Source organism: Pogoniulus pusillus, chromosome 11 (genome assembly GCF_015220805.1).
Source record: "Pogoniulus pusillus isolate bPogPus1 chromosome 11, bPogPus1.pri, whole genome shotgun sequence".
Classification (NCBI taxonomy): Eukaryota; Metazoa; Chordata; class Aves; order Piciformes; family Lybiidae; genus Pogoniulus; species Pogoniulus pusillus.
In genome coordinates, this window is record NC_087274.1 from 5330570 (window position 1) to 5338988 (window position 8419).

Here is an 8419-nt window from a genome sequence, read left to right on the forward strand (position 1 = left end):
ACACCTGGGGGGGGGAGGAGACTAAGCAGAAACCAGGTGTTGTGCATTTGGGGGGAAAAAAGAATGTGGAGTGAGAAAGTGACAGATATGATGGGAAAAGTTTCAGTTCCTCTAGAAGTGCAAATCAAGTCAGTGAAATAAGTGGCAGGGCTGTGAGGTTCTGCATGAGACATGTCCATTGTTTTTCTCTACTTTCCTCCTTCCAGATTCGTCTCCCTTTTTCCCCCAAGTACACAACACCTGGGTTCTGTTGGTGTCTCCTCCCCCCCCAGGTGTGACCACTTTACCCCTGGGTTGTATTGGAGTCTCCTCCCCCTCCCAGGTATGACCACTTTGCCCTTGGATTTGGAGTCTCCACCCCCCCCAGGTGTGACCACTTTGCCCTCCCCATCCACTCCCCTATTTAATCTGCCCCAGGAGAGGCAGAAGCCTTAAGCTTGCCCATTGTGGGCAGAGGGATCCTCATCCCATCTTCACTGGTGAGTACCCATGGTGCCCACTGGGTGAATGGTGAAGGGATTCAAAGGCCGGGGGGCCTGGTGGCCCCCCGGCTAGCTAGGGTCCATACTCAATAATTGCTTTATAGTTGCTGTAACGTCACTTATGGGTGTTGGTTAAGCCTCTTATGCTGAATTCTTGTTTAGCTGCTGCTTTTTGCTCACTTGTGAAGCTGTAAAATGCCAAAAGTCATAGAATCATAGAACCTTCTAGGTTGGAAGGGATCTCAAAGATTGCCTAGTTCCAAACTCTGGGCAGGGAAATGTTTTGAAAGGCATCGCATTAGCGTGGAGGAAGCATCTGAGCATCCCTAACCAGCAAAAGGGACTAGAACTCAAATCTCATTGGCATTTCCAGGGGGTCTCAAACTCTGTCTTGCTTTGCATCTAAGTGAAAACTGATTTTATGCCAAGTGTGGAGCCATCAGTGTCTTTTTCAACCTGATTAACTCTGTGCTTCTTAACATAGGAGCTGAGACTGAAGCGGGCGTCGCTGCCGTCCTTCCTCTGCGAGCTGCACACGCGCTCTACCCATCCAGGAGCTTGTGTTTCCCTGAGTGATGGTCTCACAAAGAAACATTGAGCAATCCAAAAGCAAACAACTCCCCTGGTGTCTTCCATCTTTTTTGTTTTCCCTGAAGAAAATGGAAGAGATGACCAATGAGTTCAGGCTGTCTTGGAGACCTGTTTTAAAAGTTCCCCTTGTACAAACAAGCCACCAGGACTCCAACCACTTGAAAACACTTGCAGTTGAAAACATGCTTTTAGTGGTTTGGTGAGAGCAGAGAACTTTCACCATCTATTAATATTCTCCTACCTTTGGTTGCTAAAAGCGTCATCCTGGCAGTGCTATTTTCAGCACTCTGTTTGGCACGCAGCAAGAGTGCCAGACAGGCACTCTCCATGGTTATCTTGAGCACTTCTGATCTTTAAAGATCTCCCAGCAAGCATTGTAAAAGATGTGTAAATCTGAAGAACCTGGACCAACTCCAGCACCAGTAATGCCTTCTCCCAGTATTCCTTCTGCAGTTTCGGTGGGGAAATCCTCCTGAAATGCTGCCTAGCATTGCTGTGTGCTCAGCAGCAGCCTCCATATTTTACCCAATCTTTGGCTGCTCTTCCCTTTAAACTATTCCAGAGTCCTTTTGTGAGGAGCTCTGACATTGAAAATTAATCCTTCTGACATCACAGATTCAGTCAGGGTTGGAAGGGGCCACAAGGATCATCTATATCCAACCCTCTCTCCCATGGAAGGGACACCCTACCCTAGATCAGCTGCCCAGAGCCTCATCCAGCCTGGCCTAATACATTAGCATCATCATTAACTTTGGCACCATGCAAGCCCACCAGTATTTAAAATCAATTAACAGTTCTTTTCCTATTATCATTGGCATTTGGGTTTTTTTATTCAGCTGGAGCAAGTCTCATAGAAGTCAAAAGCAATCTATTTTTGGAAGCACTGCAGCAAGAGTAAAGGAGGCCTGGTGAATTTGCATTAGGCTTTTACCAACATGACTTTTATGGCAATAGTTTCACACGTAGCAGTTTTGGGCTGGTGTACAGTGAGAGATCACATCCAGTAAAGAGAGTAAACCTGACTTAGTTCACACTTTTGGTTCATGCCTTTCCTTTTAGGTTATTGTTAAAGTACAGCAAAACCAAACTCTGTTCTAAGCTCAGAATACTCTGAAGCAGAACCTAAACCCTGTCTGCATTTTAGCTCTCAGCAGCCAAGCCAAGGTTTGGATGTCATTAGCTGTTCTCCAGGTCTCTGTTAGCAAAGGTAACAAAGGTACTGTTCATTTCCATGGCTCCACATTTGACATGCCCCAGTGCCAACAGCCTAAAGCGTTGTCAGTAGCCAGAACATGGTTAACCACAACGAGCTAAATGAATGTTTGGGGCAACAGCTTCCTGAAGATGGTGCAGCATCACCAGGTTTTTTTTCTATTAGTGATGATTCCAAGAACTCTGGATTTTTTTTTTTGCCTCAGCCTTAAATCCAGCTGCTTGTTTCATGGGAAGCTTTACCAGAGCTCTCTGTGTTCTATGGAAGCACCAGCCAAGTCACCTAGTAGTCCACATTGTCTTGGAGATAAGGTGGAAAGAAGCTCTGCCTGTACTTCAATGTTTAGCATCTCCAACACAAACCTCAGGTGTGACTAACCCCAAGTATGTTCCTCAGTATAAGATAATTATGTTGAGCAATACCACTAATAATACTTCACAGCAGAGTTTTGGGAGGACTTTTGTTGTCTCCAAGCAAACAAACATCACCTGAACAGCACAAGGTCTGTAGATTTGCTATTGCGAGGCAACAGGGAGTGTCTGGAAGCAGCTGGAAATAATTCAGTAACACAGTGCAGTGAAAAGGAGTTTAAAAACCACACAGTCTCAATGATATTTTCATAGTGCTCCAAGCAATTTACTTCCACCAGTTAAATGGTTTCAAGACTATCCAGCTCAAAATTACATACACAGCATAAATGCCAACAGTGGTAAACTGCACAGCGTCAGGCCAATGAGACAACAGCCCTCGAGGAAATTACAGGGAGATTTATGAATGGCATTCTCATGGCTTTGATGGATATCACCCAAAGTCCTCTCATATCTGTCAGTGTCTATCTCAGGTGTGTCTCACTATGGAAAATCATTTGCCTTTGATGCCAATATTGCAAAACCCATTGGACTCGTTCAGCTCATAAAATCTTTGCCTTTGCTCTCCACCTTGCTGGTATCCAGAGCATGAACAGACTTGTGCAAGTAAATTACTATTCCATATAGGCTATACAGCCAAAAGTTTGGACTATATAGATCCAGGTAACTTTGTGACCCAGTTAAAACTCTCCTTCTAATGAAAAGCACCCCCACCAATAACACATCATAAAGGAAACAAAGAGTTTGTGGCATGGGTAGAGCAAGTGCTAATGCACACTCTAATTGGTGGGAATACATCTTCCTACTCTCATTTTGGGTTTGTGTTCCTCAGCTAAAGCACTCAAGGAGCAGAGCACATATTCCTTTGCAAGCATCATCCAATCAGCTCTTATTGAAGGTAGACAGATTGGGACATTGAATTGCTGGAGCCAGTCCAGAGGAGGGTCATAAAGATGCTCAGAGGGCTGCAGCAGCTCTGCTATGAGGATGAGCTACAGAGTTGGGACTCTTCAGCATGGAGAAGTGAAGACTTCCAGGGGACCTTACAGTGGCCTTCCAGTATCTGAAGGGGGCTACAGGAAGGCTGGGGAGGGACTACTGACAAGGTTTTGTAATGACAGGACAACGAAGATTGGGTTTAAACTGGCAGAGGGGAGATTGAAACTGGATTATTAGGAAGAAGCTCTTTTCAGTGAAGGTGGTGAGACACTGGCACAGGTTACCCAGGGAGGTTGTGGCTGCTCCATCCCTGGAGGTGCTCAAGGCCATGTTGGATGACCTGTTCTAGTGGAAGGTGTCCCTGCCTGTGGCAGGGTGTTGGAACTGGCTGAGCTTTGAGGTCCCTTCCAAACTAAACCATTCTATGATCTGTATTTAGAGTTGTGTCTATACTTTGACTTGAAGTGAGAAGAAGGTGAGCTATTTGGCAGATGTGAAGGTTACTGAAAGACTCAAGTTTATGTTCTGGAATGATTTTGGACTCAATATACTTTACAATCTTCACAGGAGCACAAAGGTAAAAGTCAGAGAAGCTAAACAAGTAAAAGGCAAGCAAAGAGTTTTCGCCTGCAGGTGCTGTCATCTCTAGAAATCTTGAGTTGAAGAGTATGGAGATTTTTCATGGGTCTGCACACATCTCAAGCAGAGACACATATGAAATTAAAGAGATAGATGTGTATTAAACAACAAAAAAAAATCCTCAAACTTGTCATATTTTAAAAGACAATTAAAAAAACTCATCTAAAATTTCACATGAAAGTTCCACAGAACTTCAGGCATTATTGGAAGGATTCCAATACAGAGCTAGTAAAGAGACAGCCATGCTCAAAGGAAGGAGCAGATGGAGTCACACAGCTGCAGACCTTCTAGAGATGAGTGAATTTGGAGTTGGAATTATGGCAATGAAGAAGGCAAATGATGATTCTCCAAAAGGGACATGCTTAGAGATATCAGGACCATAGAAATAAATGAAGTGATCATTTCATCTTTAGGGTAGAAGCAACATCTGAAAAAGCACCTAGGAAGACAGATGGAGCTTTGGAGAATGAAATGACCTTGCTGTAATAAAATATACTCCATGATGAGAGGAGTGAAAAAATTACCAAGTGAGAAAATATGCAAAAGGGCAGATCCTAAGGAAAGGCTCTTTCTTGTATGAATAAATGCTTTTCAAAATGAGTGAGTGAAGCCTTACAAAAGTAGGGTGGAAGGGCAGAGAGGTAGGCTGTGAAACTAGCAAAGATTTGAATTCATTTTATCCATGAATGAATCAAAAGAGAAATGCTAAGGAGAGCACTTGCAGATGTGAGCTAACTTAATTTGAACCATCTCTGTGTGGATTAGAGGTCCAACACTTTCTGTCTAAATGTGGCTGTTAATGGCTTCATGTCCCAGTGGAGGACAGTGACAAGTGGAGTTCCTCAGAGATCAGTCCTGGGACCAGTCTTCTTTAACACCTTTGTCAGTGCCATGGACGGTGCCACTGGATGCATCCCCAGCAGGTGTGCCAATGACACCAAGCTGTGTGGTGTGGCCAACATGCTGCAGGGAAGGAATCCATCCAGAAGGGCCTGGACAGGCTGGAGAGGTGGGCACAAGTCAACCTCATGGGGTTCAACAAGACCAAGTGCAAGGTCCTGCATCTGGGTTGAAGAAATCCCAAGTATCAATATATGCTGGGCAGTGAGTGGCTGGAGAGCAGCCCTGAGGAGAGGGACTTGGGGGTGCTGGTGGATGAGAAGCTCAACATGAGTTGTCAGTGAGCTCCTGCAGAGAGTAACCAGAGCCTGGGCTGCAGCAAGAGAAGTATGGACAGCAGAGTGAGAGAAGTGATCCTCCCCCTCCTCTCTACACTGGTGAGACCCCACCTGTAGTACTGCATCCAGTTCTGGAGCCCCTGTTACAAGAGGGCTATGGAGGTGCTGGAAGGTGTCCAGAGAAGGACCATGTGGATGATCAGAGGGCTGGAGCTGCTCTGCTATGAGGAGAGACTAAGAGAGTTGGGGCTGTTCTGTCTGGAGAGGAGAAGGCTTCAATGTGACCTTATTGTAGCCTTTCAGTATCTTAAGGGAGCCTGCAAGGAGGCAGAAGAGGAACTTTGTAGGCTGTCAGGTAGTGATAGGACTGGGGGGAATGGAACAGAGCTAGAAATGGGTACAATCAGACTGGATGTTAAGAGTTCTTCAGAATAAGGGTGGTGAGACCCTGGAATGGGTTGCCCAGGGAGGTGGTGGATGCCTCATCCCTGGAGGTGTTTAAGGCCAGGCTGGATGAGGCTCTAGACATCCCCATCTAGTGTGAGGTGTCCCTACCCATGGTATGGGGGTTGGAACTGGATGATGTTTGTGGTCCCTTCCAACCCTGACTGATTCTATGATTCTGAATGCCACATCAGTGTCCCAAATCATGAATCCAGAAGGTTTTCTCTCCTGGATGGAGAAACAAGTTTCTTCCAACATAACAAAGAGCTGAAAAAAATGAAAGCAATCAACAATAAAGATACAATTAAAGGGGAACCATGAAGCCTTTGTGAGTCTGGAAATGGTGGACATCATGCCAAACTGAGTAAATTGGTAAGAGGTAACTTTGGAATATGAACTTGAAGGCAGGGCACAGGAATGCTTACTGTAAGCAGGTATCTCTAAAACACATACACACTGTGGTGATTTGAAGAATTTAATGTTCTGAAAGCAGAGCTGTGTCAAATTAGAGGACTGGAAAAGGCATAAGAAGAGTTGAAACTTGGAGAATAAAACTTTCTCAGTGAAAAATTCTAGGGTTGAATTTCTGCAGTTTGCCAAACAGAAGCTGAGGTCTTGATAGTATCACAGTAACTGCCATGCAGGCTGTAAAAGTCAGTGTGGGCTGCTTCTGTGATGCTGAGTTCTGTAGCTGATATCTCACAGCATTGTTAGCCAGACTACTTAGATTAAAAACGATGCAGATAAGCACATTTAGCCTGGAGGAGGCTCAGGGCAGACCTCATTGTTGTCTACAACTACCTGAAGGGAGGCTGTAGCCAGGTGGGGTTGGGCTGTTCTGCCAGGCAACCAGCAACAGAACAAGGGGACACAGTCTCAAGCTGTGGTGTGGGAGGTCTAGGCTGGCTGTTAGGAGGCAGTTGCTCCCAGAGAGAGTGATTGGCATTGGAATGGGCTGCCCAGGGAGGTGGTGGATTTGCTGTCCCTGGAGGTGTTGAAGCAAAGCCTGGCTAAGGCACTTAGTGCCATGGTCTGGTTGACTGGATAGGGCTGGGTGCTAAGTTGGACTGGCTGATCTTGGAGGTCTCCTCCAACCTGGTTGATTCAATGATTCTATGATTCTAAGGTTCACCTTAGAATCACAGAATCAGTCAGGGATGGAAGGGACCATAAGGATCATCTAGTTCCAACACCCCTGCCATGGGCAGGGACATCCTGCCCTAGATCAGGCTGGCCACAGCATCATCCAGCCTGGCCTTAAACACATCCAGGGACGAGACCTCAACCACCTCCCTGGGCAACCCATTCAGGCTCTCACCACTCTCATGCTCAACAGCTTCCTCCTCACATCCATTCTCTTGCATGTCTTGAGAGCAGTTAAAATTGTTCATGAGCAGACCCACGTCAAGAAGAGGGACCAGAGAGCAGCCAAAATCTTTAGTCCTCTATTTCTGGATGTTTTCTTTACAAAAGTATTTTAAATCCTTGGTGAAGAAGTCTCTCCACGAACCCAACATGAACAAATTAGGTGGAGAAAACTTCTTTGCAAGAGGCTGCTTTATAATTAAAGGATTTGAGTTGTGGCACCATAAATTTCATATATATATATATATACTCTTTTTTTCTTTAAAAGAAGCAGCAGATTGTTGTATTTAGTGCAAAGTCACCCCCAGTTCTGTTCTCTCCCAGGATAGGCATGAAAACACCTTTGAAAATGATTTTTATTCCCTCTCCCCACCCCCAAACATGGTTTCTTTCCTGGGTGTAAGTGTGTTCAAGTGAATGTAATTGCAACTTGCATTCAACAAGCCAAATATTTGATTTCATATTAAGATGTTTTCTCTCCAGCTAGTGGGAAGTGTGGCTTCATCCACCAGATGCAGAATGGTTCTTTTGCAGAGCTGGGCCAAAACAATACATATTTATGTGTTTGTGTAGAGGTGTGTGCATGGATATACATCTATACATGCCAGTGCTTACCACAGGAGAGGGAAAAGAGCTCTAAATAGGAAGCATTTTCTCCTCCTCTCTAACGAAGTCAATTTTCATGGAGTAGGATTAAATTCATGAATGTTTCTGATCACAATGGCACTGCACTGTGGCCAGTAGGACAAGGGAGGTTATTCTGCCCCTGTACTCAGCACTGGTCAGACCACACCTTGAGTACTGTGTCCAGTTCTGGGCTCCTCAATTCAAGAAGGATGTTGAGGTGCTGGAAGGTGTCCAGAGAAGGGCAACGAAGCTGGTGAGGGGCCTGGAGCACAAATCCTATGAGGAGAGGTTGAGGGAGCTGGGCCTGTTTAGCCTGGAGAGGAGGAGGCTCAGGGGTGATCTTATTACTGTCTACAACTACCTGAAGGGGCATTGTAGCCAGGTGGGGGGTGGCCTCTTCTCCCAGGCAACCAGCAATAGAACAAGCGGACACAGTCTCAAGTTGTGCCAGGGTAGGTATAGGCTGGATGTTAGGAAGAAGTTCTTCACAGAGAGAGTGATTGGCATTGGAATGGGCTGCCCAGGGAGGTGGTGGAGGCACCGTCCCTGGGTGTCTTCAAGAAAAGACTGGAT

The 8419-nt window shown here is 45.6% G+C and overlaps 1 long non-coding RNA gene across 1 annotated transcript; it reads left to right on the forward strand.

The window, feature by feature from the left end:
• The first annotated feature begins 415 nt into the window (after nucleotides 1–415).
• LOC135179691 (uncharacterized) lies at nucleotides 416–1378 on the forward strand. The gene is made up of 2 exons (XR_010304074.1): nucleotides 416–479; nucleotides 967–1378. It is a non-coding gene; the product is annotated as an uncharacterized LOC135179691 (long non-coding RNA).
• The last annotated feature ends 7041 nt before the right edge of the window (nucleotides 1379–8419 follow it).